We start from the raw sequence: 12,410 nt of genomic DNA, 5'->3' as shown, positions 1-12,410 counted from the left end.
TCCAACGCTATGTTAAACAACAGTGGTGAGAGTGGACATCCCTGTTGTGTTCCTGACTTTGGGGGGAAAGCTTTCAGTTTTTCCCCATTGAAGATGGTATTAGTGGTGGGTCTTTCATATATGACCTTTAAGATCTTGAGGTATGATCCTTCTATCCCTACTCTCTTGAGGGTTTTTATCAAGAAAGGATGCTGTATTTTGTCAAGTGCTTTTTCTGCATCTGTTGAGAGGATCATGTGGTTCCTATCCTTTCTTTTATTAATGTGATGTATCACATTGATTGATTTGCAGATATTGAACCAGCTTCTAGCTTCTCTGGAAAAGCAGGAAGGAATCATAATCCAGTGTTGTTCACGGGAGAAAGGAAAGTGGAGGAATTTATCTGCCTCACTCCCACCTTCTATCTCCTAGTATTTGCCCCATGGGGAGCTAGCTCCCTGATTTATCCAGGCCTTGGTAACTGTCCAGGAAGCCAGACCCTACACCCCGCAGTGAGGAATTTCATCCAAGTCCAAAAGTGGAAAGCATCCAGGAACGAGTGGGGCACCAGCCAAGAAAGGAAACAAAGTCACTGAGCAACCTGAGAAGATATACAAGATGCGTGTCCCATATCATTACCTTCTTGGCCCCTTGTCTAATTCCTCAGATACTAACTCGCTAGCACAGCCCGAGGAAGGCCTGGATTCTTCTTTTGACTGCATCAGTTCCTCAAATGTTTAATGTAGGTGAAGATGTGATGAGACTGAATATTACTGTCAGCTGTCCCTCTTGGGCTTCAAGACAGATGGACACACTCAAACCCTGGCCTGCAAAATACAAAGCTTCCTCTTCAGCTTGCTGGAAGGACGTCTTAACTCTCGGTAAAGGGTCGCTAAAACAGCAGCTAACGTTCACCCACCAGCTTAGAAAAGGTAACTTAAGGGGCACCTGGGTGGCTCAATCGGCTGAGTCCGCAATTCTTGATTTTGGCTCAGGTCATGATCTCATGATTCATGGGATCGAGCCCCACGTTGGGCTCCATGCTGTCTGCTGTCTTTGTCTCTCTCAAAATAAATAGACTTATAAATAAACTTATAATTAAATAAACAAACGAACATTTTTTAAAAAGAAACTTAATTGGGTAGATCTGGAGATTTTGGGCCACCCCTGGGCTGTTTCAGACAAAATTAAAAGACCCTGAAGCCCACATTTTTTTTTCTAGGAAATGAGGTGTTCACTCCCAAGAGTTCACCAAGCTTCTTTTTAGTGGCAACCCTTGGAGAGTGGCTGCAAGCGGCAGACAGAGGCCCCGCGAGTCCCTCCAAATCCCAGTGTGCTGAGAGGCCGAGGCCAGCTCCCATTAGCAGATGAGAATGGGCGGTTGGTGGATGGACAGACGGATGGATGGATATGCAGACGGATGGAGGGGGAATGGGTGGGTAACTTAACGGACAAGCCAACTGTTGGGTTTCGTGGATGTCTAAGAAGCATTGTCTACACACCCAACAGCCTTAAACGCCCCCTCTCCAGCAGGCACTCAAGGAAATCATTGCTCTGGGTTTCACTGTCTGGAATCCGCCTCTCCAACAAGCATTTTCCTTGTCCCCACCGCAGCCACCGCCTCCAGTCCCCCACCCTTCTGGCTTGTTATCAGCTCCATGCCGTCTCTTTGCATTAAAGTGACAAGCAGTCGCGCAAAGCTGACGACAGGAGGCTGGGGCTGTAATTCGCACTGACATTCACTGGTGCGATCCACTTACTGCCTGGTAAGCCAAACAGGAGATTTGTCTGATTTTGATCCCGGGAAGAGAAGTGACAGCGTTGCTCTCCTCCTGCCACTCAAAACGAGGCACCAGGCTGGTCCTCAGTTCCGGGGCCGGGCTGGCGATGCCCACCTGCACAACGTGGGTCTTCGGGATCCCCGTCCCTTCCTGGGGCTGGAATTCCCTTTCAGACCTGACATGTGGCAAACACGGGAAGGGACGAGGGCCGTCGTTGGGGGCGGGTGGATCCCGTGTACTCTCTCAGCGGGGGGCAGTGCAGTTCACAGGTTGCCAGGGGCCTCCAAGGCCTCTCCGGGGGAATTAAGGGCCGCTGGGATGTCAGACCCCAGCTGACAGTACCTCAGCAGCCCTCTTTCTGCCTCCCCACCCCCTGTCTTTAACGTGTCCCCGCTGCGAGAGGAATGCCACGGAATGAGAGGCTCACAGGAAGCCACAGCAAGGAGTCAGCTTGTGGGCCCTGCCTGCTACATCATCTACAAGGCCCCGTGTGACATTTTTCAGACACAAAACTTGATGCCCTGGGAGGTTAAGTGACTTGCCCATGAGAATGTGGAACCCCCTGTTCAAAAAAAGCAGGAAAACTATCGTCAAAGGGACTAAGATAGAAGGCTTTTACCTTTCTTCTGTGGCCTCTGAGTTGTCGTGATGTTTTTTATTCGCCATATAATGCTGTTCTAAGCAAAAAAACCCAAAAAACAAAAAAACTAAATAAGTGAATAGATGGACGAATGAAAAATAAATGAATAAAATATTGATTATTAGCATGGACTTAACCATTCATCTTTCTGTTACACGATGGCAGTTTTAAACGCACCTGCAAGAGCTTTTAACTCAAATGTGGAATCACCAAAATGACACAGTTCATATCTCCTACTTCATAATGCATACACAATATATTTCATTCCTCTCAGAATAATGGAAATGTTCTCGCTGTTCTTATTTCACTTCTTGAAACACACATTCTACCAACTCTCTGTACCTTTCCCTTGCTGATGAGGGGGGAGGATTGAAAGGAGAAGATTCTATGATTGCCCTATCTTTACCATTCCTTCCATGTCCTCACTTTCGGTGTCCGTGGTTGGTTATTACCAGGAAACAACCCAAGACGGAGATAGGTTTCCTTGGCCTTTCTTGGAACCCCACTGTCTTCTTTCTGCAGTCGAGGCCAGTTGTGGTTGGACAGAAAGCTTAGCTCCCCCACCCCGCCCCCCGCTTAGCCAGTCTTATTGGTAACACGCTTCCCTTGTATTCATTGTGGGTCTGTGGGAACTTGGTGCTCACGTGGTTGAAAACGCTATTTGAGATGGGGCAGCGGGGAACAACAGACACTCATATTGTTCACACATCTCTGCTGACGTGCACGCTCCGTTGTCTCATTGACTCCTCTTAGAAAACACAAGTTCAAAGATAAAATTATTGAGAATTTCAAGATGGTGACAGCAAAGCATGAAGTGGGGGCCGTGCTCACCCATGGACCTGGCCCTGCCCATCGGGACGGTGGGATGTGAGAGCTAACACTTAGTGCCTGCAGTGACCTGGCACTGGGTCAAGTGCTTTATGTGTTTGAACTCACTGAGACTTCTTGGCAGGCGCCCACAGCAGGTAAGTTATTACCCCATTTCTCAGATACAAAACTTGATGCGCTGGGAGGTTAAATGACTTGCCCAGGGTCACAGCACCTGCCGATGACAGAGGCGAGATGCAGACCCAAGCAGCGTGGTCCTGCCGTCCATGCCCCTGGCCACGAGGCTAAACTGCTTCTCAGGATAAATCAAGGGAACATTTGGCGGGGGGGCAGGGGCGGGGGCGGGGGCGGGGGCGGGGGCGGGGGTGGGGACTCACACATTTTTTTCCTCTTGTGTCTGTATTCAGGTTTATACATCCGGGTTGAGGAGTCTTTCCCTTCCCTTCCCACGGGAACCCATAGCTTTACTTCTTCAGAATGCTACCTTTGCTCAAACCTGGGTTAAGGGGCTTAGCAACACTTTAAAAATGATGGGGAAGGGGCGGTGAGGTTCACACTGGGAGGCTTTGGGGGGTGTGGGCCCCAATAAGTCAGGACAGGGCAGCAGGGGTCTGGGGAAGCCCCTTCCTCCCAGCTGCTGTTAGACTCAGGAGCCTGGGAATTGCAGGAACCCAGCCAGTGAAACCCTGGCTTGGTTTCTCTTGTCCCTTAGTAAACGGTACACACACACACACACACACACACACACACACACACGACCCAGCTGTACCTCCAGGCTATGTTTTTAGAAACTGTGTCCCTTTGCCACCCCCACATCTCCTCTTTCTCAATGTGACTCAGAAGCATTCCCCACCTGCTACCAGGAAAGCAGGAAGGCATCGCTGACAGGTTCATCTGGTCACCCTTTGCATCCACAACACTGGCCTGCCTATATCAGCAGGGAGGAAGGAGGAGAGCCAGCCAGGGTGGAGGGCTGTGATAAGCCCCTGTTGGTGCTTTCGTACACAGGAGAGGGCAAGGGACGGAAGAAGGGAAGGGAGTGGAGGGCTTGGGGTGGGGCGCACAGGAAGGAAGTGAAAAATCCGATAAGCACTTTGCACAAGGTCCTGGAAGATGAAGAGGTTGAAGAGTTGCCCAGCGGCCTTACATAAATAGGCCCTAATTGGTTTATCAGTCACTGAACAGTCTAGTCCCATTCAGCCATTTTTTTTTATTATTTATTTTTGAGAGAGAGAGACAGACAGACAGACTGTGAGTGGGAGAGGGGCAGAGAGAGAGGGAGACACAGAATCCGAAGCAGGCTCCAGGCTCCGAGCCATCAGCACAGAGCCCCACGCAGGGCTCAAACCCATGAACCACAAGATCATGACCTGAGCCGAAGTTGGACACTTGACGGACTGAGCCTCTCAGGTGCCTGCACCCCTGTTCAGCCATTTTTTGGCCAACAAAACGACTTACCTTTCCTCTAGAGTAGTGTGTGCTCTCTGATTAGCCATCCAAACAAGAGCGATGTCAAATGTAGCTGTGTCTTCCCTCTCTCGGCACGAAAACCCCGGATCCGACACCACAAAGAATTCTGTGTCATGTGCATTAAATACACAGTTTGTATTAATACGTGTTCCTGCAGACTGTGTCCCGTCGTTCAGGAGTTAAGAACAAGTGTACCACATCTGGGGGTACTGACCAGTACCGATTGGGCATCCAGATTGAAGAAAGAACACCCGTGCAGGGAAGCTGTGACTTAATGCAATTGCTTTCGTCATCCCGACAGAGCAGCTGCGCTTCCCCACGCTGGTGTTTTTCCTCTTTCCAGAACGCGGAAGGCTTTCTCCGCTCTTCCCATCTTCTGTCGCACAGTGCCTTTTGGACGCTCGTATCGAGCAGCGCCCGCGTGGGGCCGAGTCCTCTCCCGTCCCCTGATTCCTTGTTTGGGCTGTAATACACTCTAGTTCTCTCTGGACACGATGTTTGGAAACCAACAGGCACGGATTCGATGCGCGGTGCAAATGCCAAGCGGCGCTGCTGATGTCACACCATTGACAAAAGAAGACAAGGCCCCCAGCAGATGGACTGGCGTCACGTTCCATACTCCACACGGTTGACTCTTGACAGCTCGGAGCAAACAGCAGCCGCTTCGTCAGTGGGAAAGACGCAAGGTCTCATGTCGCCTCGGGCGAGAATTCCCCCAAACGGCCATTTGGGGGTCCTTGCCCACTTCTCAGCACATCTTCGTCTTCACGGTTCTTTTCTTTTCCCTCCTCAAAAATGCTGTCGGTCTCAGGTCTTAGGGACTATAATTGTTGTTCCTCTCAAAATAAAGATCAGGATCCTTTGTACAAAGTAGAGTTTATGACCCACGTCGAGTTGGGCCAACATGATCTCTACTAAAGAACCCCCGAAAATACCTCACTCCTTGCTTGCCCCATTTGCCGAATTTGAGTGAGAAAGGCTCATGGGCGTGAGAGCATATGAAACCATACAAGTACGGTCCCTTGTGTTTTTATAGACAGGCCAAAGCCATGGCCAAACGTCAGCCAGTGCCGGACCAAGAAGGGGAGTCAGTAAAAAAGAAATGAGTCGTTCTCTTCTTTTGTTGATAGTTTTCTGCCATCATTTTCTGAGTCTCCAGCAAGGATTCTGACATGATGAGGATACAGTTTATGTTTATAAAAGATGGAGAGCTTGCTGTCATCCTGACCTGCTGCTTTCCAGATTTCTTCTGGCCTTAGCACAGGAGAGCCAGGGGGTCGAACGCCAAGGAGGTGGGGGGTTGATCCCTGGCTGGCTGACCCCACGTCTCGGTTAATCTCCACCAGCCGCCGGCCAGGTAGGAGGCATCGCTTGGCTGTAGGGCCACGGTGGACCCTTCCTTTCAAGTCGTTGTGGGTTGCCAAGGAAACAAGGGTGTCTTAAAGTTGAGAATAATTTGCTCCTTAATGGAAACAGTCTCTCTCTAAAGGAAAGTTAACTGGGAAACCATTTGAGTCATCCCAAGTTGCTGTCCCATCCCATCCCTGCCCTACTTTACCCTGTTTGCCTAGAGGTCTTAATTTTGATGATGTATGAGGTGTCAGCCAGAGGTCTTGTGCTCTGCTGCGAAGCACTATAAAAAGGCAGATGTATGACTGTGCCATCCACAAATACCCTAGAAAGTTAAGTGTTAAACCAAGGTTAATAATAAATGTTTTCCTCCGAAGTAGGTTATGGCAGCACCACCAGAGCCCTTTGAAGTATAACAAACTAATAAAATCCCAGAGAGCCCAGGAACACCTAACCCTGCCATTGTCTTTATAGTGCAGTGAGGGAAGTTATTAAATGCCATTCCATTTTTTTCTGCCTGAAACCCTTGGATGGAAAGAGGGATGCCTCCCCACCCCCGACATCTGAACTTGATCTCCAAAGATGGGACGTCTTGGGATGAGAAAGCCCCAGGGAATGGAGAACTGACTCTTTAAAAGTCTTTTTGAGGACACATGGCCACTCACTCATCACGTGGACTCAGCCTACCCACCCACCCCCATCACTTTGCTACAAGGTCCCCTTGCTCTAAATGGGGGAGGTGATGTGGTCCAGCCTGTGTGTACCAGTCGTTCAGGGACCACTGGTCTCCACTCTGGCTCCTGCAGAGGTTTATCTGAAGAGAGCCCCCAAGTGGGGAGCCTGTAAGTAGGGCCACACACTTATGGGCACAAGAGTTAGAAGCTTACCTTGTTGCCCTGTCTTTTCTCAGGAAAATTCAAAGCCAAAATTCTACATTCTGCCCCAACAGATGTAAAGCCTTGATGGCTCCTTGTCTTCCATTGCTTCTCATCCAATGGGAAGAGTGCTTGTTGCTGTATCTGTGGCTGTATTTTATTAAAGAGTCTTTCCTGACGCAGGAAAAAGAGTCGGAATGACAGGGAAAACGAGCCACGGTCAAGAAATCAACATGTGCCGGTTTTAAGCTAGGTTCCCCAGAAGCAGATCGTGACGGAATATTCCAGTGAAAGTGACTCATTAGGAAGTGTTCCCGGTGTTTTACAGGTACTCAGGGTGCAGAAACAGGCCTGGGAAGGGTAGAAGAACAAACAAGACTAGATGTCAAGCCAAGTCCCTAGGAGGGTACTGTTGGCACAGTATGGGTCACACTTACATGTCCCCATCAGAGATGAGAGAGTTGGAGAGTTGGTAGCCTATACGCCTCCATCTGTGGTTAAGGGCTGCAGGAGTGGGACATACGGGGCAGACCCAAAGCTGTTCCAGTAGCCTGGGGGTGTCCTCTGATGCGCAGATGCGGATAAGCCTGGAGTGGAAGCACCAGGAGAGCCCGTGTGCCCAGAAATAGCAAATGATCTGAGGACATATCAACATAGGGCTGACAGCCACTGCTTCACACCCCATGTGCAAGAGAAGCAGAGGAAGAAAGGCCGAGCTTATTTCCAGGTTAACATGTTTGCTCACCACTCATCCATTGACTCAGCAAACATTTACTGAGCGCTTGCTGTATTCCAGCCATTGTGCTAAATGCTGGAGATTAAAAACAAGCAGACAGTACCAAGCTTGTACTTGAGAAGCCAGCAGTCTAACAGGGTGTGTGTTGGGGGGGGGGGGGGGCGGACACGTACTGAAACGTCTGTCACCCAGCTCAGGTTTGTTTGGACCCAACTATTCCTAGTTGCCATCCAGGTCTGTTCTAGGAAGGGCCAACCCTTCTACCTCGAGGAAGCTCTCTGTATAATTACATAATCCGCGGGTCATCGGGCTGAGCTGCTCAATGCTAATACTGTACGTAGAGATCTCTGGATGAAAAGCACAACATGGGTGTGAGGTATTATTAGTGATAAAGGTAGTGTTTAGTAATACCAAGATGAATAGGCTGACACAGGAGTTTTGCTCTGCATTCAGGGACGTGTTCCGGGTCTCCCAGGCCCTTTATCTAAGAATCAAATGCTCCCAACATCTATAAAACACTCCTGTCCTGGTTCGTCTTAGGACCTGAGCATTTTTCTGCCATCCACGCTTTGGGAAGTGCCCTGCTGATTCCAAGGACGGTGGCTGCGTGGGCGGCATTTTAGCAACAGCCCAGGCAGACGGGTTACCTAAGGTTACATTCGCTCATTGCCCTTGACCGACGGGCCAGCCCTGGGAAGGGAGGAAACGGAATTGGAGTGGAGACTGATAGCAAAGCATTTCTCACGTGTAGGGTAAAGTGGGTTAGGAAAAGTACGGTCTCCGTGCCCCTCCATTCTTAGGGCTGAGGACTTGAAGATCAGAACAGGCCCTCGAGGGTAGCTTGCCAGATAAAAGAGAGGGCACACGCTGGAACCACACTTCAGGTAAACAGTGAATACTTCTTTTGGCATAAGTATGGCCCAGACATCTCATGGGGTATGCTTATAGTACAACCTGATTTGTCGCTTACCTGAAGTTTAGATGCAACTGGGCATCTTCTATTTTTACTTGTTAGAGTTTACTGGCAACCCTACCCCCAGGGGCTTCTCCAGGAGGACTTTACTCCTTCAGTTCCCCGACCAGGTGAGAGCTGGAAGCCCACGTGACCAGGGGAGACTGCATCTCAGCCACATGGGGGGTTCAGATCTCTCTAATCCAGCCATTTATCTGAAGTCAACTAACGTCACTTAACATCCTCACCTGTTGCTGGGATTAGGGATGTAGACCCCAAACTGCTCTTTAACTTACACTGAATTTCCTTAGTGCCAAGCAGAAAGCCCAGCTGCCTTGGGGAGACAGCGGGCACGTGCGTGCATGGGTAGCAAAACGGAGGCAGAGAAAAGACCAAAGTAAGAGACTCTTAGCAGGGGCTCAGATTCCAGAATTTCTTTTTCAAATGTAACTCCTTAGATTTTGTTTTTAGTCTGGAATGGGCTTACCTTATGCTTATGAAGAAGTTCAACGATGCTTTATTATTTTAAAACTACCAGAATGAAAAGCTCGTGTAAAATTAAATGCCGTGTGCAGATTTTAAAGGCGCAGAGAAGTATAACCAGCCCCAACCCTCAAAGCTGTCAACGCCTTTTCCCTGGCAGAGCACTTTCCCAGCAATTACCTCATCTGAGCCTTGACACAGTCTTGGGGGCAGGCGACACCGATGTTATCCAGCCATTTGGTAGGTGAGGCAGGTCGGGGCAACACAAGTTGAGGGCTTTGTCCAGAGTGACAGTAGCGGCGACATCTGTGATCCCGGTTCTTCCCATCTGAACAAGCTGTGAGGCAGTAAACCCGGAGCCAGACTCTGGACTTTAGAATCAAGGTCTGGGGTATGTCGCTTAAGGATGCTAGACCTTGCCTCTCGTAGTATATCCGGCAGAGGCCACAGATTCCTTCCATAAATCTTTATTGAACCCGTATGATGTGCCAGGCACGGTCCAGGTGCCGGGGACACGGCTGTGAAAGGCAGACGAGGTTGTGGCCTTCGTGGAACTTCCACCCTGGAGATGGTGTCAGATGGTGACAAGTCCTCTGAAGATGGGGACAGAAGGAATGGGTGGGAAGTGGGGCTGCCTTATGGAGGGGGAACAGGAAGCTCTCTCTGGAGAGGGGCCGTCTGAACCACCAGTCTCGTGTCCCATCTGGATCCTTGGCTTAGCAGACAGCGGGAACGCAGAGATTCAGGACGGAAAAAGATTGGTGTTGGAGGGACAGCAGGGAGGCCAGAGGGTCAGAGTGGAGCTGACGAGCTGGAGAGCAGGGAGAGGAGGTCTGAGCGCCAGGCAGGCCACGGTCAGGAGTTTGGACTTTATTTTAATTGTGACAGGGAACGCATATCTTAGCCCTTCTCACCTTCTCCTGTAAGGCTCAAGAAAGAAAGAGATTGTGGGCTGAGGCACAGACCAGGCAGTGTGGAGAGTACACGGAGCCCCTCACAGATGACGGCCGGGAGTCCCATGGCCTTTGGAAGGGGGTGGGGGAGACACCCGGCTGCTGCCTCCTGTTCAAAGCTTGGCTGCTGGAGCCGGGGTTTTCCCAGGATGTAAACTTCTCTTCCCCGAAGCTTCAAGTGCTTCTCCTAAAAGCTAGCAGGGACCCTGGTAAGGTTTCTGATTCTGCTACAGTAACTTTCAGGCCCTCGTGGCCTTTTGACACGGGCTGCAATGTCCCCGTGTGCCTACGCAGACCGCAAAGCAGAGACGGAGCAGTCCTGGCGTGAGGGTGGACGGAGCCGGGCCGTGGCACAGCCGGGCCAAAGAGCCAGCTCCTCGGACTTGGGAGGAGGTCACCGTATCCAGGAGCCAGCTTAAATCATTGAGACTAGCAGTTCTTCAAGTGTGGTTCCCGGACCAGCAGCATCAACACCAGGTGGGAATTCGTTAGAAATGCCGAGTCAGGACCTCTGGAGTGGAGCTCAGCATTCTGTGTTTCGACAAGCGCTCCTGACCCTTCTGGTATTGAGCAGTTTGAGAACGACTGCTTTAAAGGAAAGCTGGGCAGATGGGTTTTTATTTTTTATTTTTATTTTTTTTAAATATATATCCTGCTCTGGCTAAGACTTGGCTCTCAGCGTAAAGTCAAATGAGAACAAGACCCGAAACCTTCACGGCACGGGGATAGGTGATGTCGGGACCCCAACCAACCACGGAGCCTATCATCGGAGTTGTAATTTCTCCAATTCAAAGGAACTCTGCGATGAAACATATTCACGAAGAAGAAACCCTGGCTGCTTCTCCCAAATCGACCCCCAGCCCTCAGTCTGTTCTTGGCGCATTCTGGATGTTCCTGGGTGGGACAGCATTCGTTCTCGCGCTGACCTGCTGAAGACACAAAGACAGTAACACCCTCAAGGAGCTTGCATCCAGGAGAGGCTCGTGACTTGTAAATGAAAAGTTACAACGCAGGGCAGTAGGTGCTCCAGAGCACTCTGGGTAGGGGCGAGAGAGGCGGAAGGAAGGAGGGAGGAGGTCTCAGCCCGACCTGGAGGGAGAGGAACACGGGAGTGCGGGGAGTGCGGCCAGGGTTAACCCAGTTCGGCCAGTCCGGTGGCTGAGTCAAGTCGTGATGGAAAGCTCCAGCCCACACCCCTGCTTTCTCCCTGAGAACAGAACTGTCTGCAGAGCCTGAGGGAGCCTGGAAGAGTCAGGGCACCACCCGCAGCCCCAGGCCCCATGTTGCTGACCAGGGGCTCCTTTTTCTTTCTTTTTTTCCTTTTTAAATTTGTGTATGTTTATTTATTTTTGAGAGAGAAAGACGGAGTGCAAGTGGGGGGAGGGGCAGAGAGAGAGGGAGACACAGAATCGGAAACAGGCTCCAGGCTCCGAGCCGCCGGCACAGAGTCCCACGCGGGGCTCGAACCCACAAACCGTGAGATCATGACCTGAGCTGAAGTCGGACGCTTAACCGACTGAGTTCCAGGCGCCCCAGGAACTTTTTTTTTTTTTTTTTACGCTTTCTGCATTTTCCTATGTTTCTACAACTGGCATGCATCCCTTTTATATGAAGAGTTTATAAAAATTAAAACGCACACATATGACTTCCCCCCGGGTGTAAGGAACTCCTCTCTTGCTTCCTCCAGAGAGCTGCCTCCTGGTCCAGTCCTGGTGAGTGACCCGCCTTGTCTGTTTTTTATTTCCTCTTGGCAAAATGGACGTCATAATCCTGGCCTTTCCCAAACCTCAGAAGATGGTTGCCAGTCACTGTCACCTCCTGCTTATAAAACCCCAGGTGAACGCTAATGAGTGTTATTACTAACACACTAAAGCCTCCTGGGAGAGGTGAGTCACAGAGACTATGACATCGCTATTGAGACTCACACGAGGAAGGAATAGTCTCCTGGGACAAGGATTCCCATGAGGCCGCCTGTTCCCGGACACCTTCCTCTTGTGTATGTTTCCAAGAGGGGCTGGAGGGTGGACCTGTATGTCCATAAGCTACTGCTGGGACCGGACGGCTGGAAGCCTCGGCGACATACCGCCGAGCCTCTACTCAGACCCCGTAGAGCAGCGCGGTTTGGCTGATGTCGGCTGGGATCAGCTGGCTTGGGCTCCAGGCTGCAGTTTGGGTCTGGGTCTGTGCCACATGTCTCTCTTCCTCCGGGGACCGGCGAGCTAGCTGGGGCACGTTCTTCTCACGGCGATGGCAGAGGCACAAGAGGTCACGCCCCGTCACACAAGCACATCTCAAGCCACCACGTGCGTCACATCTGCTAATATTCCCGGGTCAAGCCCAGAGTTGCAGGGCAGTAGACGTGT

General features: G+C 50.7%; 1 long non-coding RNA gene across 1 annotated transcript; it reads right to left on the bottom strand.

The window, feature by feature from the left end:
- Positions 1 to 7,140: 7,140 nt before the first annotated feature.
- Positions 7,141 to 11,575, bottom strand: LOC147577035 (uncharacterized). Its single transcript, XR_015255908.1, has 2 exons — positions 9,275 to 11,575; positions 7,141 to 7,274 (listed from the first exon to the last, which is right to left on the bottom strand). It is a non-coding gene; the product is annotated as an uncharacterized LOC147577035 (long non-coding RNA).
- Positions 11,576 to 12,410: the final 835 nt, after the last annotated feature.

Source organism: Puma concolor, chromosome C2 (assembly GCF_028749965.1).
Source record: "Puma concolor isolate L17-30 chromosome C2, mPumCon1.1.hap2, whole genome shotgun sequence".
Classification (NCBI taxonomy): domain Eukaryota; kingdom Metazoa; phylum Chordata; class Mammalia; order Carnivora; family Felidae; genus Puma; species Puma concolor.
The sequence above is the reverse complement of the archived record's forward strand: the minus strand, read 5'-3'. Positions and strand labels throughout refer to the sequence as shown.